This window comes from Melopsittacus undulatus, chromosome 6, assembly GCF_012275295.1.
Source record: "Melopsittacus undulatus isolate bMelUnd1 chromosome 6, bMelUnd1.mat.Z, whole genome shotgun sequence".
NCBI lineage: Eukaryota > Metazoa > Chordata > Aves > Psittaciformes > Psittaculidae > Melopsittacus > Melopsittacus undulatus.
Genome location: NC_047532.1, coordinates 53,058,094 through 53,084,057, shown reverse-complemented (window position 1 = coordinate 53,084,057; position 25,964 = coordinate 53,058,094).

The following is a 25,964-nucleotide window of genomic DNA, read 5'->3' as shown; positions in this document are numbered from 1 at the left end:
TGGGCCCAGTACCTCTTCTGAAATAGTAAAAGAAGCTCTACTGCTTCCAATTGGTATTCCAGTTCCCTCTTAAACTAAATGGTTCAGCTCTGCTCCTCTGGAAATGGCTCTTGGGCCAGTGACTCTCAAGAGGAAGTACAGCAGGACTGATTTTTCTCATTTTGTTTCTTTTTAGTCTTGTGGACAGCTAAAAAAGCAGAAGGGCTCATAATTCCTATTCTGCTTTCACCTTTGAAACTCCTGCTGTGAGCTTAACTGAATTGCTTAGGTGTTATCTACTCCTAAAACAATTATTTATGCAGCAAAGTGCTGAATGAGAAAAAGGCATGTTAAGGAGCAGCTGAAAAGTAAAATTTGGGTTGCTACTCTCAGTTCCAAGAACCAAGAAGGAATTTTGGTGAGGTAGGAAAGCAGAAAAGGAAAAAAGTTACGGATATACAGTCAGATTCTGAGCCCAAGTTTTCCTGACTCTCGTATGCAAAAAAATTCTCATTTTCTGGTGCTTTATGTGAATTATCAGTAACCACAACCTGACTGTTCTATTCTGCTTACACAGTTTCTCATTTTTGGTGCTTTATGTGGATTATCAGTAACCACAACTTGACTGTTCTATTCTGCTTACCCAGTAAGCCCACTTTAAGAGCCTCTGATGAGACTGGTAACACTACATAAAAATCAAACTCTTCTCCAGCTCTTCTGACAGTGTATGTCATGAAAACACAGACAAAACATTTTTCCTAGGCACCACAAAAAATTCTGCTAATTTTCATATTCTTCACACCAAAAAGTTGGCCACTAGGTGCTCTTGAGAGGACCTTAACAGTGAGCTTCACTGAGCTCTGCAGTGAAAAAAGTTCCTAAGGGACCATGCATGAAGCAATATAGAGGGTGAGTCAATTAGAAGATCATCTGTGTCATGTGATGCAGGAAATTATGTGGCTGGTATATATACTACAGTTTTCCCATAAATAGAAGTGAGGGAATTGTTGTAAAACTTGAATGTGTAGCTAATTTGAGCGTGATCTCACAGAGGGCTGTTGCGGAGTTCCTATTTGTTATTGTTTGGTGATTAAGCATAGCTTGTACATCTGAAACTCTTTGTCTATTCATTCCGCTTTTAGACTTGCAGCACCAGATGCCATACCAATTCACAACAGAAGATGATTCAAGCAGAGAATTCTCTCTATTTTGGGGATTTGCTAAGGCTTCCTCAGCCCTTATAATTCTGCTCATTAATTCCTTGACTGCTGTCATAAATCTTGTATTTTGATAACTCACTCATTAGCCCAGACAAGTGACATGCATCTATTGGCAGATGTCAGGACCCATCTTCCAAATAACAGACAGAAAGCTACAAAATATCTGGCTTCTTTGCTGGAAATTTAAGCCTAATACATCCATACTTTGCTTTCCACTGCCCAGAACAACAACAAAAAAGTTTGATGCCTGGATCTCCTAGGCTTAGTTCTTTTTTTTTCCTTTCATTTCACTTAATGAGAGTTACTGTTTTTCCAGTGAATACAGAATCATTAATCATACATTGGATCTTCAAACAAAATCCACAGATACTTTTCTTATTCTAAAGGAAACCCCTCCTTCCTCCTCTGAAGTCCTGTATTTCACAAAAGTTTTCCCACTACTCGGAGGCTAACTCATGACTGGAAATCTGTGTCTTCAAAGGCCATGGGCTCAACAAAATAAATAATGAGACTTCTACCAGCTGTTTAAGTTATAAGTGATGTAACTGTTGAGATTTGTGCTTTCATACACACAAACAAGATAGCAATGGTCAGAAAGAAATTTTTCTTAAGTACCAAATTATTTGATGCACGTAAATAAGACTTTTTAGTCAAGAAAAGACATACATAAATATTTTCCAGCATGATTAGACATTAAAAGTTTGATTTTTGGTGTATAATCTGTAGCAGATTTACAGAAACTGGTAGGAATTTATGAGATTATTTCATTTTGAATTGTAATATGTATATGATAATATGATTAACTGGGAATAGCATCAGTAAAGGCAAGCTCTTTTAAAGTATTGGAAAGTCAGTGCTAACCTATTTGTCTACTACTTTGCAATCAGAATTTCAGCAGCAAACCTGCACAATCTTTTTGTGGAATCATGGCATTACTATGAGCTCGTTTTTCTCATATCTATTCAGACAGTAAACAAAAATAGGATACCATAAGTCCTTACATCCCTGAAAATCTTCCTAAATCTCAAAGTCATTGTGCAAAAGGGCTGATTTAAAAGGGGCAGACAATGAGCAAGGCCTTCATTGTCAGGCCCGCAAGTGAACAAGTTATTTGTGTGCTATCAGTTATATGCTACTGTCAGATTTTTCATTCAGTATGAAAAGAGCATGATTTGATTTGGGCAGCTGGATTAGGCTGCAGCCATATTATTTTTTGCACTGATGTTGATGTATGTAGCTAAATGATTGCTATAGCACAAAAAATTCTAATTATGATGAGGCTTAGAATGAAATTATGTGAGTTATTCCCCAGAAAGTGCCGAGGGTGGCTTTTGAGGGTTTACAAAACAGGTATCAAGTGGTGTTGATGTACACACATCACAGTGATCCACTTGGAAATCCAAGTCTTGATAATAGAAGTCTATAATTTACACTTTTAGGTCAAGTGGAAGTACTGCTGAAAGAAATGGGGAACAATCTGTTTTTCAATAGAAATTATATGACCCTCCTGCTTTTTTAAGTCTTCTTCTATGTCTCAGTTTGTATGATTGACAAAATAATGACAGCATCCTTTCGAATTTGTTACCGGAATGCAGCTAAAGCTATACAGAAGGACTAACAGCCAGGGTTGAGGGGACCTGGGGAGAGAGTTTGCATGGGTCAGGAAAAAAAGCAGTGTAAAAGCTTCCTGAAAACATCTAACTAAAATATAATTACTAAAACAGCTTTGAAAGAAGGGAGTTAAATTACTGAGTGTGGCTATGATCATTCTCCTAGTTTAAATTACTCCAGCATAAATGAAATTAAATAGGACCTGGACTCTGGTAATTAACTACCCTACTCACAGGTGATCACAATATGTGCCTTGTAAGATCCCTGCAAAAGCAAAATTTATACACCTACAAATGACATGTGTGCATATTAACTGCATTTTTGCAGTTTACAAGAATAGCAAAGTCCTTTGATAGCTAACCAAGAAAATTATAGTGTGGGGTGGGGGCATGGGGGAGGAAATTCTGCATTCATTTAGAAGTAATGATTTAGACAACATTTCCCTTGAATTAGTTCATTTTAAAAGAGAACAAACGTTTTGTCCTGCTGGGTAGCTTTTCAGCAGGGATGCCCTGCCTGCCTTACTTCAGATCTGCAACATTATGTGCTTTCAATTAGTGGTAGCACTTGCAAAACTAGTAACACAGACATTTTGGCATGAAATCTGACTCCCAGGCAGTGAAGGGTACTTAAGATCTACTCTGGGATGGGTGGAGGAATGCAGCATATTTGAAACAGTGTTGATCATTTGTCATAATGGTGTCACTTCTAAAAATCTTGCTGCATTTTCATAGGCTTGGCTTTTAATTTCTTCTTTGCTTCCATGTTTAGAATTTACTTTCCATTTACCTAGGGTCCCTATTTCTGCCTCTTTTGTCACCTGGCCACTTATTAAGCCTACAATTAAGTTTTCTTCAGGCTTCTAGGGCAGCCAAGTGTCCTAGCTAGACATGCTCAAAATACTGCAGTACTTAAAATGCTTAACATTTAGAATCCTCTTCATCTTTGAAGTCGTTTGCAAACATTAGTTACAACCGAACAATCCAGCATTGTCAGGGACTGAATCCTTCAGTCCATTGTCCACTTAATGTTATGAAGCAATTATTAAAATACCCTTTTAAAGCAAATGTTAGTTCCTTTAACTTTGCAGTCAGGAAAAGCTGACTTCTGTTGCTATTCCACATCAATGTAAGTGCCTCTTGTAATACATCTGCTGGCAGAAAAAAGCCTGTGCATGTTTCAATGAAGTTCCCCAGTCCCACTTATCCTAGATATCTTGATAGGCAGGTGACATTTTGATGAGCAAAATAACAAATGTCACTGCTGTGGTGACAGACATATACAATATTCCAAATATCCACTGAAAAAAGAAGTGTTTAATTTAGGAATGAAAGAGGCAACTGCTTGACAGGGTTTGAACAGGCATAACTATAATATTTTTAGCAATGAAGTCAATAATTTGTCTCACTATCACATCTATCATGATGCTAAAGTAATTTTTACCAAGACTTTCCTATATGCCACTCTGTATGTTGTCAACAGTGCCATTGGAAGGATACTACAGCAGATATGAGGACTTTTTTTTCCCCAAGAGTTGCATTCCTCATCTCAGCTAAAGGACTTAGATTTGTTTGGGTGGTGCTGAAGGCTGGAAAGCAGAAAGGACCTTGCACATTGTCACAATGTTTTGTTAGCCTATTGCTGATAATGAGACCTTATGAAAAAATCTTGCTTTAAAATCCCCACAAATTTGACAATGTTTTGATAATTGTGGATGCTCTCCAACTGAAAAAAAAATTTAGGGGTTGCAAATGGAAATGGAGTGAAAGTGTAGAAAATGCCACTCATGTCAAATCCTGCAGTATTCATCTGCTGAGTTATTCATGTGTCTGATCAATGGCATTTGTTTTTATCAGTGCCTAACTCAACCTTGCTTGCACTGCCACTTAGTCTCATTTTCACTCGCTCTAGAAGCAGCAACCTGATTTAAGGAGTGGAGAAGGGAGCAAAAGCATGGGATGTGGTTAGATGTTCTCTTTCTGATCACTTAAAAGAAATGAGCATATGAAGAAGCAGTTAGGCCACTGCGATCAAACTCATATGCAGTGTAGTTCAGTAACTTTGAGCTAGAACACCAAATTTCCCTTACACTTCTTCAAAGCCCTTGCAATGGGTGGGTCTTATTTAGGTAACTGTCTTTTTGCATGACAGGTAATCCACAATGGTCCACAACCATACAAGCAGGCTTTTCCCAATTTCTTTCAGACTGCTTAACAGCTTTATTGCAATTCTGGAGATAAAGACGATCACATTTCACTGACTTAAGAGAGTAGGTTTAATGCACTGTGCCATTTTCCTTCATCCTAATGGGCCTTTTTCGTGTGCGTGATTAATACGTGTATTAATGCTAATAAAACACTTACAGAGTTTCCCAGATGTCGATGTGGCCCCTTAATCCTTCCCTGTTCTGCTGGGGATAATCATTTTTACAACATGAGATCACTTGCACCAGAAGTGCATTTTAACACCTTTTGCTGTTATCTATATGAACTGATGATCCTAACAGAATCCCAGCAGCACATTTAAACTCTTATTTCTTAGGTTAATCAGGCTAAAACACAGTTAACAAAGTTTTCCAAAGGGGATCTTCTTTACATTAAAAAGAAAAAATAAATAAATAGGTGCTACTAGGATTGTTCATCACCAGAAATTTTGCTCATTGAGAAAAGCAAAGCAGCAACACTATAAAAAGAAAGGGTGTTTTTGTCTAGGGGACAGCATGGCATACAAGGAAAAAAAAAAAAAGAAATATTTTCTGAACAAAGAAGTCAGGCCAGTCCCCCTATTTTTTTTGATCTTTAATCCCTTCTCTCTCAAGTAGAATAGCAAAGGAGCCCTTCTCTCTTTCTAATAAATAGCTAGCAAAGGAAGGCATTCAATGCTATGTCCCTTTGATCAGCACAAATCTGTCAGCTCCTGCAGCTTTTTTTTCTAGCTGCTCTTGTTCCTGGTTAAAAGTGGAAGTAATAACCCCTGAAAGAAATACCCTAGGTGTCCTGCAAATCATCAATCCTATTTTTTTCCTTGTTGTTTTTCAGTGGCCCACCCTCCTGGCCTGAGCAGCCTCCTTACTAACACCCCTCTTCCTCTTTCCACCCTTCTTCCAGAATACCAGTTTCATTTGATACGCAATCCAATGTGCCAGTCTGACCTACTGGGACCTTGCTGTCTGAGACTCTACCACTCTGCAGACAGGGGAAACCTTCCTTCTAGCAGTAAACAATGTTTACTTCCATACATTCGTCTTCCTGTAACGGAATTAAAAAATACTTCATAGACACAGCAAATGGATTTTAGGAAATTACCTTTTAATAATTTATAATGCAGTCCTTACTTTAAAAGCAGCACAACGTAAACAACGAATAAAAAAGTGTGGGTTGTGCTTGACTGAATGCCTGAGATCCTGTTTTGCTCCAATCTTCAGGCTGCTGCAGTTTAGACGACATCATCGCATCTCCACAGTAAACAGTTTGCAAATATTGCTGCTTTTCAGGTCACTCCACGCATTTTAAAGCAGGCTCCTTGTTTACTGCTTGGGTTATCTGCAATCTGCATTTCTTCTCCTCACAGTGTCAGCACCTGATCCACAGTTTGCAAATATTATGCAGTGGAAATAATTCACAAAGGCAAACAATTACAGTTGAGTGTAGAACATGAGCCTGGCTGGTAATGGGAGAGCAGGGCAGAGGCTGTGGTGTCTGCGTGTGTGTGTGCGTATAAAGGGTTGGAGGGGGGAGGAATGGGAGAGTGAGGAAAAGCGACTGTATAAAAGATCATTATTCCTAGGCAATGTCATACCCTTAGTGATGTGCAATGATATTTAAATACCTTTGCCATTTCCCCCTGGTGATGGCTGCACTGGGTGCGTTCTGTGTGCCTATAGGGGTATGTTTTTCACAAATCGGGATGGAGTGAATGCCATTCGTTGTTCTGGCTGCAAAATGTCAAACTGCAGTGGAAAGAAATACAGCATTGCAGTGGTGGTGCACTGAGGCCCCCGGTAGGAAAGCAGGAGCTATTAAGTGGAAAATTCCTGCAGAGGACGTGTTTCCATTTCTAATGCGAAGAAAGAGGGTGTTGTTTGAGGCTGGCAGGTCTGTGGAAAATACAGAAAACACAGGGAAGATGAGAAAATGACCTCATTGAACTCTGAGAACTTAAGCAAACAAACAGCTTCAGCCAACACACCACATTCTTGCAGTGCTTCTGCCCAAACAACAAATTGACCTGTAAGTTATATAATCACCCATAAGCCCCCTGCCCCATGTGTGTGTGAGGTGGGAGAAGTGGTCTTTCCCTGCAGGAAAAGCTGAGGAGGAGGGAGATAAACAGTAAAACCTACAGCAGTAGGAAGGGCCATATGGGAGTGAGCTGCCTGTCCCCCCACCCCTCAACCTTCCCGCCCCAAATGCAGTACTCACATGAGGTTCAGGTTTAACTGTGTTCTGAATACCAGCAGAATTATGACACTAGTTGTTTGTTATAGGATTGAACTATTTCAGTACAGCATAAATTTTCTGTTTCAAAGGATCCTGAATGCCTGCAGGGAAGGTACTAGGTTTTGTGAGCAGAGGGTGGCCTCTGTAAAAGTTGGTGGGGGTTTCAGCTTAGGGATGGTTAAAAGTCCATTATTTGAGCCTAGCTGGGGCTGGAGGGGGGGTTGCTAAGGGGAGAATGTTTAGGGTCTTGGTTTCCCCCTATAGAGGCCCCCTGCTGTGTTGACTTGGACAGCCTGAGTTACCATTTTATATCAACTGAACAAATCCTAGTGTAAAAATGCAGGGGCTGACCGAAGGCCATGGATTCTGTGGCTGCTGTTGTTGTACATAGCTATGGCATGGCAGAAAAGGAAAACGTATGCCAGTAACTCCAGGCTCTTCCTGTGCTGAAAGGTTTGATATGTCTTAAGAATGTTTGTCTCAGTGTATTTCCAATAACTAATTAATTGAGCATGGTAGATGGAAAGCTATTAATTGGCAGAACAGCAGATAGTTTACAATTATATTACTTACAAATCAGAAAAGGGTTTTTCTGTTAACTGAAAGTGTGTTTGTTGTGGGAGCTTGTTCTCTGCTACCCTGTAATTCCAATGTGAGCTTTTAATGGATAGGGCTTTTTTTTTTCTTGTTTACACTGTTAATATCCTGTTGTCTCCCTGCTGCAGATGATTTATGCACAACCAAAACCTGCTTTAGCATCCAGCATTTTGCATGGACTTTGCCCATGATAGGCATGTTAATTTTGACAGGTCATTGGAACTTTTAAGACTGCTTTGTGCTTTAAGGACAGGTATAACCATAAGCAGATAAAGGGATTTTAATGTGAGTCTTTGAAGCATATGCATAGGAATGGACAAGGTTCACATAGTCACAAACTGCAGGCGTTCAGGTTTTATGTAAGCTGCTGTTTGTATGTAGTGGTTTGATCCACTCTGGATTATGGACCACTAGCCATGAATGCCTTGAGATATAATTCAGAAAACCCCAGCAGCTGTAAGGAGTTGACTAGATTCAGTGCCCAGCTGCCCTAGCCAAAATGTTTTAGAGCACAATAAAGTGAACTAAGGATGGGTGCTGAGGAGAAAATAAGACTATTCCAAATTTGATCCAAAAATGCAACCCTTGCTTCTTGCAGGGTTTGCAAACTGTGATTAAATTACTTTTTTTTTCCCAGTTTGAGATTTTCCTGAATATCTGAAACACAAGGCAAAAAAAAAAGAATTACATAGAATTACATACTACAAAAATCTGTACATGCAAGACTTTCATCATTATTGTGTAGGTATAGTTTACATTATTTGGACAAAGATTGAGAAAGGTAGCTAAAGAATGGGTCTTGTGAGTAAATCAAACTGAAATTCTCTCACAGCTGTTAAGTATTGCTTTTCAAGGCTCCACTTGCCACTGATTTCAGGTATGGAGGAGATATTTTTGTAGTAATACAAAGAGGAAATAAATCTGATCTGTGTAGCTAAGATCTGAAAACCAATCTGGCCAGAATCCAGCGCTGTTTCAGTTTAACCCTATTTGCCTGCACCCTCTGCAGGACAATGCCAAAAGACATTCAAGAGCTCCACAGCATTGTGTTATTCCCTTTCTGGGAATGTTTAACCAGGGCAAACTATATAGTGCAGCATTTCTGCATGATGCCATGGATTCTGTTTCTCTTTTCCTTGTGCTGTGTAACTAAGGGGCACTGTAAGGGGCGCATAACTTACAGACGAGAACAGCTTTCTTCTCCACACTCTGACAGGAAATAAAAGGCTCCCAAAAATCTTGAGAGAAAAACAAACTCTGAGAATGACAAAAAGAAGCGCTGCCAAAACAAAAGTTTCCTGCACCTAATAAAAGGAAAAAGGGAGATTTTTGCTCATCTTTACCTTGTGGCTGGAAATGGCAAGAAAGACCTAAGGAATGTCTTGTTTATCACTAGGGCTCTGGAGTTTAGCACCCATTGCAGGATTAACTCTTCTGAGGAGCGCAGGCCTTTGGTTACACTTGCCCTCTGCTTTTTGTAGGTTCATTGTCTTTTCACAGTGGACTTGCATCATATCAGAGATTCTGGTTTGCATTTAGTTTAGAAGACTTTAGATACTTGAAGAGACTTCTGAGAGACTGTTTTAAATAAAAACTTAAATAAATTTGCATGATGAAGTACAAACCTGAGCCAAAGAGGCTGCAGGCAAGCCATGTTCAGCTCCTGTCAATGGACTTCAGTCCAGCCCTACCTTACACATTCACAACTGTGCAGAAATGTCTGGAGGAGTACAGGAGTTTCATGTAGCACAAAAATAGGTAATAGAATAAATCAGTAAATTAATGCTTTGAGAATTGTCCTTATTTGTATCACAGCATCAAAAGACATAGTAAAAGAGCCACAGAAATTATTGATCAAGATTTGTCTTTTATTTTTTTGTTGTTTTATTTTAAATAATCACATTAATTACAGTTGGAAAATGTGAGCTCTCAGTATGGCCATGCTAGATTCAGCATTGTCTTCTTGTTCTGATCATAATGGAAATAGGACACTTGGCCTCTGATTACTGATGGAAGCATGAATGCCCAGGATTGTACTATCACTGGTCGTATGGGTCTGGTTTCCTACCTTCTAAGTCTAACGGCTTGAACGAAGTTTTGAAATCATTGCCTGTAGGAAACTCGAGTTTGAGTCAGTCTTCCTCCTTGTTTGGCAGGTCAGATGACTTCCAGTTTGGACAACTGGAGGATGAGGACCTCAGGACATGCTGAACAGTAAGTAAGTTTGTTGTTTTATTGAGATGCAGAAAGAAAGCCTGTAGGTCAGTATTTTCATACTGAGGAAGGAACAAAAAAGAAAGCTTCACAGTAGACTGTATTTATAAGGCTTTCATGGATAACGTGTATAATCTACCCCAGCACTGACAAGATGGAGACCTTTTCTATTTATCTGTCTTGGGAGCCATAGATGTGGGTCCTGCCTAGGAGCCACAAAAGGCAACATAAATCATCAGGTGTTTAGAAACCATGTCTTGGGAAAGCACTGGGCTTTCAATTGCTTGAGGAGCATCTGCAAAGATGATCTGTGTTTTCCATATCCACTGGAACAAGAATTGGCTCAAATGTCATTAAGACAGAATTATCTTGGACTGTATTAAAAACATTATGTTGAGTGACGGGAGAAGGTGCAAGTACAAAACGGAAAGCGTTCCCCTGAATGCAGATCCTTCCACATGCCAGAAGAAATACATAAATCAGTCAAAGTGTGATTCAGTTAATACTTGGATAAAAGTTTGACTCAACATGGTGTTGAGTGCTGCTTGGGTGGTTTTGACCGGCAGCTGCTCATGAAAAAATCATGGTGATAGAATAGGTGCAGTATTTGAGAGTGATAGTGTAATGGAAAGCTTTGAGAGAGTTTGGATCTTCTTGTTGTTCCCAGCTTCTTGAAAGATCTGTCACAATTGTCTTCTACAGGTATACATAAATTGATATAAGAAAAATACATATCTATCTGGCAATGAGGAGCACTTGATTAGACTTTCTGCAGGCTGATCTGTTTGCAGTGCAAGAGCCTAGCCATTAAAATAGAAACAAGGCTAAAATTTGCCTTCTCTGTTGAAAGTTTCAACAGAGCTTTCTCCAGTTTTACACCTGTGAAGCTCAGTTAAATCACATGTGAAGCAAGACAATACAGATGGTAAAAATCTGAGGCAGGATCAATCAACCTGATGATTTCTCATACTTAAGTCTCAAGGAGAAGTCCTTGGAGATCATTAATTTCTGTAATGTGCACTACTGAAAGAAGTCTATGGGGTTTGGGGAGAAGCTGTAAGGGAGAATTTTAATATACTCCTTTTCCTGCTTTTGGTTGTGATTCACATAAGTAATGAGTTGTCCTGGGTTCAGCAGTAGCAGTCATTTTTCTCCTTCTTAGTAGCTGGTGCAGTGCTGTGGTTTTGACTTTCAGCCTGGGAACAGAGCTGATAACACCGATGTTTTTAGTTGCTGCTCAGTAATGTTTACTCTGACCAAGGACTTTCTGAGTCTTATGCTCTGCCAGGCAGGAGGGAAGTCAGGAGGAAGCAGACAGGATACCTGACCCAAACTAGCCAAAGAGGTATTCCATACCACAGCACGTCATGGCCAGCATATAAACTGGGGGCAATTACCCGGAAGGGTTAGATCATTGCTCACTTTGGGCTGGGTATTGATTGGCAGGTGGTGAGCAGTTGTATTCTCTTCCCTTGTTATTTCCCTAAAATTATTATTATTGGTGGCAGCAGTAGTGGTCTGTGTTCTACCTTAGTTACTGGACTGTTCTTATCTCAACCCATGGGAGTTACATTATTTCGATTCTCCTCTGCATCCCTCTGGGAGCGGAGGGAGGAAGCAGGGGGAGTGAGCGAGTGGCTGCGTGGATCTGGGTTGCTGGCTAGGCTAAAACCACAACAGCTCTTTTTGACACCCAACCTGGGGCACAAAGGGTTGAGATAATGACAGATCTGACCGGAGTGTGTCTAATCATATTTGTGATAAGCATTTATTATTTTGGGTTAATAGTCACTCTTCATAATGCTGATTTATAGGCTCTTAAAGTTATTGCTCTTGATCTCGGAGTTTCGGCATGTCATACCTTACTTACAGCTGTTATTTGCTGCTAGTGTTTATTGGCTGGGGTTCCTGGTCTAAGGTTCTTGTTTCACTGTACTTTATGGTAATGACTTGCAATACAGCAGACTCATTGATCATTAAACTGATCTCGCTTGCATTTCTAATGTGGTCATCACATCAATGTGGTGCTACTCAAACCCCAAGCACATTGGCTGCCCCAGCCCTCACCACAGATACTGCAGCCATTCCAACCACAGTGATAATCACTGCAGCTAAACCAGAGGAGCAATTTATGCTTATATCAGTTGCCCCTGTGTGCAAAACCAAAAGAGAGGCACAAAAAGCAACCCACATAGCGAAGAAAGATGAAGAAACTATACACTTACTGCCTGGGACAGCATCTGATCAAGAGTTAGTATTACATGAATCAGAGGAAGAAGAAGAAGAAGAAGAGATGACTTCTTGACCCCAGACCTCAATCGAGCTACGGAATATGTGAAAAGATTTTACCTATCAACTATTGGAGCACATCATCACCTGCTTGCTCTGATGCTGGGACAATGGTGCTGACGGTCACGAACAAGGAGGTAGAGAAGCCAAGCAGCTGGGATCACTTGCTAGGGAAGGGTGAATTGACAAAGCAGTTGCAAAAGAGAAATGGTCCCTCAGCCTTTTGAGGTGGATCTTGGCAGCTGTGAAAGAATGTGAAAGGATGATGTTATGAGTCGTTAGACCAAGTGGATTACACTAGAGACATGCATCCAGTCTCTGAGGGAATCAGCATTGTAGAGATTATCTATTGCGGTCCGGATGCTCGAAATGCACGCACAGATCCAGATGAAGTCAAATATACACAACCCATGTGGCAGAAATTTACATAGAATGCACCATCATCATATGCCCACTCATCGGCAGCCATAACCTGGAATGACATATTACCACCAACAGAGGATGAAATGATTCATTAACTTGGAGAGTTCGAAAACAATCTCACCCCTTCCATCATTTCAGCTGTGGAAAAACAGTCTCAGGAGTTCAAGCAATTGAGAGACAATCTATATGACTTATCCAGCCCCCCACATGTACCAACCCACAGCTCAGCTATTAACAAAAGTTACTGCTTGAGAGAGAGGAGGTATATACAGAAGGTATACACCATGGACCACCCTATGGTTTTACCTGTGGGATCATGGAGAAGACATGAGGAAATGGGGTGGAAAACCTACCTAAGCTCTGGAGGAACGGGTGTGTGAATTGGAGAAAAAAGGTCAAGAATGATCAACCCATGAAAGCTATGGCTTTGATCTCTGGTGAGCAGGTTCCCAGATGGAGTGGAACAGATGATTTTACTCCAGTTCCTGCAATAAAGAAGACTAATCCCTGTCTACCAGATGTAAGTGACCAATATTGTGATCACTATTAGAGGGGCCCTGCCTCCAGCTAGGTGGAGGTAGGGGACTATTGGATTTACTGAACTGTGTGGATCAGACGGCCTGGCACATCAGTTCCACAGAAGTATAAGGCTCTAGTAGATACCGGTGAACAGTGTACCCTCATGCTATCAAGCTGTCAAGGGGTGGAACCCGTTTATATTCCTGGAGTGACAGGAGGATCCCAAGAGTTGACTGTACTGGAGGCTGAAATCAGCCTGACTGGGAGGAGATGGCAAAAGTATCCCAATGTGACTGGTCCAGAGGCTCCATGCATCCTTGGCATAGACTACCTCAGGAGAGGGTACTTCAAAGACCCAAAAGGGTACTGATGGGCTTTTGGTATTGCTGCTTTGGAGACTGAGGAAATTGAGCAGCTGTCCACCTTGCCTGATTGCTCAGAGGATACTTCTGTTGTGGGGTTGCTGAAGGTCAAAGAATAACAAGTGCCAGTCGTGACCAAAAAAGTGCACTGCCAGCAACATTGCCCCAATCAAGATGCCCTGATCCCCGATCCATAGACTAGAGAGTCAGGGAGTTATCAGTAGGACCCGCTCACCCTTTAATAGTGCCATATGGCCAGTGCGAAAGTCTAACAGAGAGTGGAGACTAACAGTAGACCATCGTAGCCTGAATGAAGTCACAGCACCATTGAGGGCTGCCGTACTGGGTATGCTAGAACTTCAGTATGAACTGGAGTCAAAGGCAGCCAAGTGGTATGCCACGACTGATATTGCTAATGCATTTTTCTCAATTCCTTTGTCAGCAGAGTGCAGGCCACAGTTCACTTTTACGTGGAGGGGTGTCCAGTTCACTTGGAACCGACTGCCCCAGGGATGGAAACACAGCCCTACCATCTGCCATGGGCTGATCCAGACTGCACTGGAACAGGGGCAAGCTCCAGAACACCTGCAATACATCGATGACATTATTGTGTGGGGTGATACAATGGAAGAAGTTTTTGAGAAAGGGAGGGAAATAATCCAAATCCTGCTGAAAGCCGGTTTTGTCATAAAACAGAGAAGGGTCAGGGGACCTGCACAGGAGATTTAATTTTGGGGAATAAAATGGCAAGGTGGACATCACCAGATCCCCACAGATGTGATCTCAAGATAACAGCAATGTCTCCACCAACTAATAAGAAAGAAACATGAGCTTTTGTGGGTGCTGTGAGGTTCTGGGGAATGCACATCCCAAATTACAGTTTGATTGTAAGCCCTCTCTATCATGTGACCCAGAAGAAGAATGATTCCAAAGGGGGCCCTGAGCAACAACAAGCCTTTGAGTAAACTAAATGAGAAATAGTTCATGCAGCAGCCCTTGGACCAGTCTGGACTGGACCAGATGTAAAAAGTGTACTGTACACTGCAGGTGGGGAGAATGGTCCTACCTGGAGCCTCTGGCAGAAAACTCCAGGGGAGACTCGGGGTTGACCCCTTGGCTCTTGGAGTTGGGGATACAGAGGATCTGAGGCCAGCTATACACTAACGGAGAAAGAGATACTGGCAGCCTATGAAGGGGATCGAGCTGTTTCAGAAGTGATTGGCACTGAAGCACAGCTCCTCCTGGCACCCCGGTTGCCCGTGCTGGGCTGTATGTTCAAAGGCAGGATCTCCTCTACACATCATGCAACTGATGTTATATGGAGTAAATGGTCTGCACTAATTACACAATAAGATCATATAGGAAATCCCAGTCATCCAGGCATTCTAGAAGTCATAACGGACTGGCCAGAGGGCAAAGATTTTGGAATGTCACCAGAGGAGGAGGTGATGCGTACTGAAGAGGCCCCACCATATAATAAACTGTCAGAAAGTGAAAAGCAGTATGCCTTGTTCACTGATGGGTCCTGCTGTATTGTGGGAAAGCATCGGAGATGGAAGGCAGCTGTATGGAGTCCTCAGCGACAAGTTGCAGAAACTGTTGAAGGAGAGGGTGAATCAAGTCAGTTTGCTGAGGTGAAAGCCATTCAGCTGGCCTTGGACATTGCTGAGCGAGAAAGGTGGCCAGTACTCTACCTTTATACTGACTCATGGATGGTAGCAAATGCCCTGTGGGGGTGGTTGCAGCAATGGAAGCAGAGCAGCTGGCAATGCAGAGGTAAACCTGTCTGGGCTGCTGCATTATGGCAAGATATCGCTGCCCGGGTGCAGAACCTGGTGGTGAAGGTACGCCATGTAGATGCTCATGTACCCAAGAGTAGGGCGACTGAGGAACACCAGAACAACCAGCAATTGGATAAAGCTCTAAGATTGAAGTGGCTCAGATGGACTTAGATTGGCAACATAAGGGTGAATTAGTTTTGGCCTAGTGGGCCTATGGCACTTCAGGCCATCAGGGCAGAGATGCAACATACAGATGAACTAGTGATCGAGGGGTGGACTTAACAATGGACACTATTGCCCAGGTTATTCACAAGTGTGAAACGTGCTGCAATTAAGCAAGCTAAACAGTTAAAGCCTCTTTTGGTATGGAGGAGGATGGCTGAAGTACAACTATGGGGAGGCCTGCCGAATTGACTATATCACACTCCCACCAACCCGCCAAGGCAAGCGCCATGTGCTTACCATGGTGGAAGCAACCACAGGATGGCTGTAAACATGTGCTGTGCCCCACGCCACTGCCCGGAACACTCTCCTGGGCCTTGAGAAACAGATTGTGTGGTGACGCATCACCCCAGAGAGAATTGAATCAGACAATGGGACTCATTTCTGGAACAGCCTTATAGACATTTGGGCCAAAGAGCATGGCATTGAGTGGGTATATCACATCCCCTACCATGCACCAGCCTTTGGGAAAATCAAACAGTACAACTGGCTGTTAAAAACTACACTGAGAGCAATGGGTGGTGGGACTTTCAGCCATTGGGATATACATTTACCAAAAGCCACCTGGTTGGTCAACACTAGGGGATCTGCCAACAGGGAGAAGTGTATAAGGAATTCCCTATACACAAAGTACATGCATGAAGTTCCCAGGTAACAGACTTCAAGTGGGGTAAAGTTCCTGTGGTGCTGTCCTGGTTTGAGTAGTAGCAGTCATTTTTCTCCTTCTTGGTAGCTGGTGCAGTGCTGTGTTTTGACTTTTGGGCTGAGAACGGTTGCTGATAGCAAGTATGTTTTGAGTTACAGCTTGGGTGTTTGGTTTGTTCAAGGCCTTTTCTGAGCTCATGCTCTGCCAGGGAGGAGGGGAGGCCGGGAGGAAGGAGAGACAGGACACCTGACCCAGGCTAGCCAAAGATGTATTCCATACCATAGCACGTCATGCCCAGGATGTAACCGGGAGAGACCCGGAAGGGCTGGAGCTCTGGGGGGAGGGAGGAGGTATCGGTCGGTGCTCAGTCAGGCAGGGTGGGGTGAGTTATGGGTTGGTGGCTGGTGAGGTGTTGTATTCTCTTCACTTGTTATTTGCTTTATCATTATTATTTGTAGTAGTAATGGCAGTAGTGATTTTTGTTGTGCCTTAGCTATTAAGTTGTGCTTATCTCAATCTGTGGGGGCTACATTCTTTGGATCCTCTTTCCTAACTCTCCAGGAGTTGGGGGAGCAAGGGGGGGGAAGTGAGTGAACGAACTGTGCGGATTTGGGTTTAAGTCATGACAGTTCTTTTGGCTCCCAACGTGGGGCCCGAGGGTTTGAGATAAGAACAGATCTGAGCGGATTTATGGTCTCTTGTCACAGTGCTGATTTATTGGCTGTCAGAGTTTTTTCTCTGGATCTCACAGTTTCAGCATTTTGCCAGGTATTTGTGTATGGATTAGATGTATTTGTGTTTATCAATCATGGGTTTTGGGCTAAAGTTTTTGTTTCACTGTACTTTATGTCAATGGCTTGTAATACGGTGGGGCTCCGGCAGCAAGGGGGGATGGACGTGGCCGTGGACTTGGACTGGTACCAGGCCGTCCCACTGCTCTTCACCGTCCTTGCCCTTGTCCTCTCCTCCTTCTGCGTGAGGCTGCATGAAGCCAGGAAGGAGCAGCCCCGGGAGGCGCCGGCGGCTGAGACTGCCAGGGAGAGAGGCTCCGGGAACCAAACGGCTGTGGCAGAGCAGCGGGAGCAGGCGGGGGAGGAGCGGAGAGAAGCTGTAGCTGAGCAGTGGGAGCAGACGCCGGAAGAGCCAAGTCCCGTGGCCATTCCGAACCCCGCAACAGCCGAGAGTATCCCCCGGAAGTCACCCGCAGAGCCCCAGCAGGATGCAGGAGACCACGCAGCACTTCCCAGCAAGGCAGAGGAGGAAGATCCGGACTTGGGAGAAGAGAAGCTGGTGGTGGGAGAGCTGGCAAGCAGGGCAGCTACATCAGCCCCAGTGACAAGTGCAGCAGCAGCAGCTGAGAGTTCTGACGGTTTTGAATGGCTTTTGGGTGCTCTTGGGACCTGCCTGCTGATTGTGATAGGGATCAGCATGGTGGCACACACACAGAGTGTGTTCTACCCACAACCATTTTGTCTGATCCCAAAAGTTAAGCAGAGTCAGGTTTGGGTCTTGTCTAGGGTTAGACAAGGGTATAGGGGCACCAGGAGACTGTCCCCAAGGCTGGACAGTCATGAGTGGCAGGGCATGTGGGACAGTATGGCCAAGTATCTGGTTCACTGATCCCCTCCAGTGCTTTGGAAGCATTGGAGGTGGAAGGCAGCTGTATGGAGTCCCCAGCAGCAAGCTGTAGAACTGCTGAAGGGGACACTGAATGATTTTGAGCCTGGTGGGCCAGATACTTCAGGCCATCAGTCCAGAGATGCAACATACAGATGTCTCATGATCAAGGGGTGGACGTAAGAGTGATGGTATATTGGAAATGTGGGATCTGGGCATGACGTGAATGGTATGGAATAAGGGGTGGATAATGTCCTGGTTTGAGCAGTAGCAGTCATTTTTCTCCTTCTTTGTAGCTGGTGCAGTGCTGTGTTTTGACTTTCGGGCTGGGAACGGTTGCTGATAGCAAGTATGTTTTGAGTTACAGCTCGGGTGTTTGGTTTGTTCAAGGCCTTTTCTGAGCTCATGCTCTGCCAGGGAGGAGGGGAGGCGTGGAGGAAGGAGAGACAGGACACCTGACCCAGGCTAGCCAAAGATGTATTCCATACCATAGCACATCATGCCCAGGATGTAACCGGGAGAGACCCGGAAGGGCTGGAGCTCTGGGGCAATGGAGGAGGTATCAGTTGGTGCTCGGTCAGGCAGGGTGGGGTGAGTTATGGGTCGGTGGCTGGTGAGGTGTTGTATTCTCTTCACTTGTTATTTGCTTTATCATTATTATTTGTAGTAGTAATGGCAGTAGTGATTTGTGTTGTGCCTTAGCTATTAAACTGTGCTTATCTCAGTCCGTGGAGCTATATTCTTTGGATCCTCCTTCCTAACTCTCCGGGAGTTGGGGGGGAGTGAGTGAATGAACTGTGCGGATTTGGTTTTAAACCATGACACATAAAGAATTTGCTGGGGAAGACAGTCTGAGTTATTCCTGCTTCAGGTAAAGGCAAACCCACTCGTGGGATTGCTTTTGCTCAGGGACCTGGATGTACTTGGTGGGTAATGCGGGAAGATGGGGAAGTCCAATGTGTATCTCAAAGGGATTTGATCTTAGGAGAAAACAGCCAATGAACTCAGTTATATGATGTTGCCTACTATGGAGCACTTTTATAGCCCACCAACTAGATGCCTTTAGGTCACCAGCAACTGGCCCTGACTTCCCTCTGACCATCATCCCAATGAAGAATGAACTTTGACGAAACCAGACTAGCTCAGCATTGACCAGGCAAGTTCCATGGTGTCATCAGGCAACAATTCTGCAGTGCACACCATCTGTCCTGCTCTGAAAGACTTACAAGAGATGGAACCCGACATCATGGACCAGATGAACTCAGCAGCTTTATAGGGGTTGGTCCATGTACTAAGGAATGATATCTCTCTCTTTGTATGTGTATGAGACAAGAGAGATGGTATATTGAAAAAAATGTGGGATCTGAGCATGATGTGAATGGTATGGAATAAGGGGTGGATACTGTCCTGGGTTCAGCAGTAACAGTCATTTTCCTCAGTCTTGGTGGCTGGTGCAGTGCTGTGTTTTTGGCTTTCAGCTTGGGAACAGTGCTGATAACACCAATGTTTTTAGTTGTCGCTAAGTAATGTTTCCTCTGACCAAGAACTTTCTGAGCCTCATGGTCTGCCAGGGAGGAGGGGAAGCTGGGAGGAAGCAGAGAGAGGGCACCTGACCCAAACTAGCCAAAGAGGTATTCCATACCACAGCACGTCATGGCCAGCATATAAACTGGAGGCAATTACCCAGAAGGCTTAGACCACTGCTTGGGTTGGGCTGGGTATTTGTCAGTGGGTGGTGAGCGGTTGTATTCTCTTCCCTTGTTATTTCCCTTATAATTATTATTATTGGTAGCAGCAGTGGTTTGTGTCATACCTTAGTTACTGGACTGTTCTTATCTCAACCAATGGGAGTTACATTCTTTCAATTCTCCTCCCCATCCCTCTCGGAGTGGGGGAAAGAAGGAGGGGGGAAGTGAGCGAGCAGCTGCGTGGTTCTGGGTTGCTGTCTAGGCTAAAACCACAACATGAGTATGATGCTAAACTCACTCTATCCAGCATGGTGGGAATGTTACCTAGTGTCACTAACAAGTGTTTAGTCTGATTCAGCGCTCTAAGCCCCCCACCACATAGAAGCTAATTGTGAGGATTAGGGCGCACGAAGACACTCAAGCTCCGGTCCTGTGGGTCTGGGGAGAAACAATACATTTAAACATTCCAGCTACAGTTCCCTTGGCAACGTACATAACAACAACTCAGTGAAACTATGGGTTTCTTAACCCTTCAGGACATTGACTGAATGAATACTTCCTTGAGGAAACAGTTCAGTCAACCAGATACACTCAAACACTCTTTAATTCAGCAGGCCTTTCTTCTTACAAAAATAACAGCAGTTGAATTCCATGTCAAACTGATCTCCTCCCCTAGCATTAAAGGGTTTAATTTGAATACACACATATACCATTAGCAAATACTTCATAGAAGCCTGTATGGGAAAAAAAAAAGAAAAAGACAGTAGAAAACAATCCCAAAATGTCAATGTTTCTTCTTATTATAAAGTTTCTGTATACAGTGGACATAGAGAAAAATACAGAAGAAGTTATATAAAGCACATAAGTACTCATAAGAAACAAAACAATACTGCATTTATGTGAATTATAGAACACAATGTTGTTCCTGTCAGTTATAGCAATAATAATATCTATAGCAACTTTATAATAATTCCTGTGAGAATTTAAAATACTTCATGAGTATTAATACTTTGAAATAGTAAGATTTACACCGTCTTTGTGAAATACATGAGATCTGCCTCTGGGTTTATTCCACTGCCCAATGAACTTCTTGTGATGCTACACACATCTGCTATTAGCAGTGGCTGTTCTTATCACACAGAAGTTTGGAAGAGAAACTTCCAGCTGAATGCATGTGCAGGGTGGTGTAAGTCACCAGATCTCACCTGTACCTCACAACTGATGCAGGTTTTGGGCTGTCATTACTAGACAGGATTAATGAACGTGCTGACAAGGCCTCAGTTTGTAGCTGCAACACCAATGATATTATGTAGTTTTAATACAGTGGCCTGTCCCTTATTGTCTTAATCAAAAGTTTATGAAAGCATGGAAAACTTTTACCCTAGGGACTTTAAGCTAAGGGTGGGATCATCAAGTGATGCGTAGTGAGAGAACTTAACCTTGCTTCCTCAGCATGCAAGAAGTGAGTGATCTAGCTTTTTAGAAAAGCAAGAGAAACCATCAATATCTATGATAAACCTAGAACTATTCCTTGGCTACCAGAGCACTGATGCACACTTATCAAATGGAAGAGACTGAAGCTACAGACCTAAATTGGGGATCAAACAGATGTTGGTGCATTCTAAAGCAATTACAGTTCATAACCCAGTTTTATCCCCCTTTTTTTCTCTGTAAGCTTTAATTTTTGTTATTTTCAAAAGGAGCCTTCATGATCTTCACTTAGATCTTCCATCCCATGATGGTGAGGCACCTTGTCATGCTTTGTAGCTTCAAGCACATACAAGAAAGCATAAGTACACTGGCAAAATCATTGGCTCTTTAGCCTTGAGTATCTACCACTCTAGCATTGCTCTCTGTTGTCATTTTCTTCTCTGCAGCATATCCTATGTAAATCCGTGGAAAGCAAAAGCCTCTTCCCCCAGCCTTAGCTCACAACAGGTTGTTAAAGATTATGCCGCATCCTCGCTAACACGTGGTTGCCAGGGCATCCTTGTTCCCTAGCCAACTACTATACTAAGGCTTTACTGGCAGCCATCCAGCTGTGCTTCATTTAGGAACCTCTGCCGAAGTAAAGGATGTGTTTTCCCAATTTACTGGAGAAATGAGTCAGTTTGTTGCTTGTCTGTTGAAGATCTTACGCATTTGGGGAAGTAAGACAGGCAGCATCTCTTTTCCATATTCTCTACAAACCGGAATTTAAATCTTACTGCAGAGGGCTTGGATTTTCCACTAACCTAGCTAGTGTGGATGCTAGAAACAAACATCAGTGTGGCACTGTGCCCAGACCAGCACAGGCACAGAGCCACACATGGTGATACTTTCTGCAACTGGGCTGGTAACTCTTAGGTTTTTACTGTGTGATGTGGTGGTACTGTCATGCTTGGGAGGCAAGAGGGTGTCTTGGCATGTGCTGCTGCTTTTACATATTCCATTTAATTATTTTGCAGCACCACAACAACACAAATCCTAGCTAACATTGCTTTTAATGTCAAGTTTCCTTGGGCCAACTGCTTTTAAGGTGGAAGGTGTATGATGACCCCAGATACCTATGATAGGGCCTTGCTTGCTATTTCAGTTAGTGTTGGTGACACCCCCGAAGTTGTAGCACTGCTTTGGCTGACTCCAGGCTGGGCTTCAGTCCAGTGGTTTGAATGGGCTTTGGTTACAGAAGCTGATGGCAGGATACATGGTGGCAGCAGCAGGTACAAACTGTTGCCATTGCAGTAGTACATGTCCAGGAGGAGCCCAAGAGGGGTACCCAGACTCAATGAAAACCCAGAGGGAGGGTCATGCCAAGAGGGCCTCTTGACAGGTTTTCATTGCTCATGCCGTGATTCTTCTGTCCTGTAAAGCCTCCAGGGTGTCACTATTCTTGAATTTCTCATTGCTAGAACAATTAACAAAGTGCATTTGTGCTCTTAGTGTTGTCCTGTGGTAACTTTATAGTAGCATCCATGAACTAAGTGCCAGATAAAGAAAGGAGGTGGGCATCATGGCAGAGATAGGATTTACTGAGTTGTATATTTCTGCTGTCCCCAAAGCAGAACAGAGTTCCACACACTAAGGAAAGGAAAATTTATACTGAAAAGATAAACAGAAGGCAGACACTGCCATCACTTCAGCTGTCACTCACACACCTAACAGCTGCTGCCTATATGTCTGAGAATTAATCAAACCCAAACAACACATACCCTGTAGTAGGCAAGTTGAACAGGCAAGGAAATTTTTTTTTTTCAATATCTTTATTTTGAAAAGTAAAGAAATAATAGAGCCTTATGCTTAAGACCAGGTAAGCTGTATAAATTCGGGTTTTGGAGGTCTCCCTATAATGCTAATTTGGACAGCACTTTACCATCAAATCTTGGCATCCTCTTTTACCCATACTACTTACCTGTTAACTTATACTCTGGTTTTAGCCTGGGAGAAGCCAACTAGGTTCTCAAAACAGAGGAGGTCAAAATAAGTTAAACACTAGATCACATTTAAGGTTTCCCCCTGCATGATAGGTAAGTCTCACTTAAATCACTGTTCTAAGACTGTAAGCACAGCTACTGGGGACAGGCCAGATGCAAGCCAGGTGTAGTTCCCTAAGCCTAGAGTGGATTAAAAGGTATGATTGCAAATCACTAGGGAAACTTTAAGACAGCTTGTAACAGATGAGCTAAGAATGATGGGTATTATTAGCACCTAGGTACAGATTTTTTGCAATCTGAGGCTATCTATCTTAGTTATTGCTTAAATATGCTTAAATATGCTAAATAACAAAAGTGGCTGATCCCAAAGACATCTATCAGACTAGTTAATGGACAAAGGCACATTGTCAGTGGGCTGTTTTATATATACAAATATATAAAAAACCCCACCATAACATACGTATATATGCAGTGCCTCTGTTTCATAGTACCTGAACTATTTATGCTGTAGTATTGCTAGAGGAAAGGACACTGTAGTTGCAATCATTAGATCACCAAAGAAACAGTAAATGCTTTATTGGTGCTATTAAGTAAATGTGTAAGAGGCCAGAATTCAATGTAATAACAAAAGATGGCAGATGAATTATAGAGCTACATCAAGCATTACTCTGATACCACCCAAGAAGGCCTGATCATCAGTATTCAGCCTTCAGTATTGCACCTATAGCTTTAGCATTTCAGACCTGAAAAAAAAAGCAAGAATTTGGCTTTTGTTCACTGTGTGAAAGGGCAGCGTGTAGTTCCTCACAGTCCCACAGGACATGCAGAATTCAGTGACTTGCTCTATACAACCTTTCACTGGAGGAATATAAAGGTAGGAAATGTATTTGTGATACTAATTAAAGATTAGAAAATCCTCATTTAGGCAAACGCCCCTTGGCAGGGTATTAAGAAAAAAAACCCAAACAAAAAAAACCCAACAAAAATACACCCAAAAAAACAACTAAACATATTTCTGTTCAAAGTGATGGAAAGAGCTGTATTTCTCAACTTAAGAGAAAAGGGGATTAAACAAGCACCCTGGTTGGAGTGAAATGGGTTATAAAAATGAGACATAAAGCATTTTACTTCAGTGCTGTCAAGGGTCCAAACTAAAGAACGGTCCTTTAGTCTAAGGACTGAAAGATGACAGACATCTAGTTAAAGTCCAATCTAATATAATGAGCTATTTGAAAAGCTGTTAGTCCTTTTCCTAAAATGAAGCAATGAGAAAATGTCACTCTTTTTGTCACAATTAAAAAGACCCTGAAACTGTTATAACCAATATTACAGGTCAGTGGAACACAATCTGTAGTTACAGCACCAAATTTTACCAAAAGAAAGACTTTGAGAACTGAGACAATATTTTGAGATCATATCATACCCAAACCTAAAACTTGGAACATTTTAATCAATCAATCAATCAGTCGATCAACTTCATTTTGTATAGACCTGTCAGAGTAGAAAAAAAATTGAAAGGTAAATTAATATCTGGAAAGACCTGCATAATGTACACTTTTGCTGATTAAAAGCAATGCACAGAGCATGAACTGGTATTAATAAAAGTACCAAATAATGTGTTATCCCTCACGGTATATATAAATGTTGGCTACACTTCTGTGTTTTTGGAAATACTGTTGTCATGGTTACCATTCAGCTGTCTTTAGGTTTTAATATGCCCCATTTTGTAAGGTTGAGGTTCAGTTCAAGTTCATATGAAGCAAATCCACTGAAGTTTTCAGATGTGGTCTCTAATTTAATGTGCATTATTTTCCAAGAGGCCAACTTGAAATACTTTTGGCATGATTTTAAGAGATGTCAAGCGCCTTCAGATGCAGCAGAAGTCAATGACCTGTATACAGTGACTGAGTCATGAATAATCTGCCAAATGGCATAGGCCATAACAATCTTATTATAAAAACCTATAAACCTGCTTCACTTGGTATAGGGAATGTTTCTGTACTCCTGCAGGCTGAACTTACCACCATTAGACACTAAATGAACAATGTGTCATTCTCTCTAGCATTTATACATTTGTCTGAAACTATAGGAATTCTTGACTGTAATATTTTAAAACATAATCTTAATATCTATGTGAAATATCAATCATCCAATACTTTAGGTCTATTCCAATGAAAAACTTCATTTCCCCTTTATCCAATTTCCTCGTGTTCAAATATGGGGGGGGGGGAGGGGGAGAGAGAGGGTAGTTTTGTGTGAGTGAAAGGCTTTGTCTTTGTTAAAAAGCTTGAGGTTCAAATCAAGATTCTCAGCAATAACCATAAAACCAGGGTAACTGAGAATTAGCTCAGGTAACTGTGTGGGCTTTGTGTTGTCCTCTGCAGGTGTACCTGAGTCAAACTGATATGTAAATGTCCTTTTTTTGCTTTTCTATGAAAACAGATGGACCTGCTCTTCAAACTAGCCTCTTTGCATTATTAGCCATAAAAAAAGTCCTTATCACCACCTTCAGCAAGCCACTTGAACCACAGAAGACTCCAGGAATGGCTCTTTCCTTGCCTTCCCTTTTCTCTTTAGCTTTAGCTAAGCAATGTGGCACAGAGGTATTGATCTTTTTTGTAGTGTTGTGCATAGAAGTGGAGCCTGTTCACAGGGAAAATGAAGCGTGGTAAAGCTTTGGTGCAGTCAACTTTCCTTTGAGCGTATTACATCCAATTCAGGACTAATTTTAATAGTGCCTACTTTTTGGTACAAAAATGGGAAAGGAAAAATAAGGGGAGAAAGAAAGTTCTAGATCAGTGTCTCTGTATTCCAGGTTCATCTCTTCTATAGCCTTTCAGCTTTTTGTATTTCTGGTTTTTGACTTCTGTTCTCTCGAGCGTAGACATAGACAAACTAGCTGCATCCACTGCGTTCCCCATGGCAGGTCTTCCTCTAGCTTCAG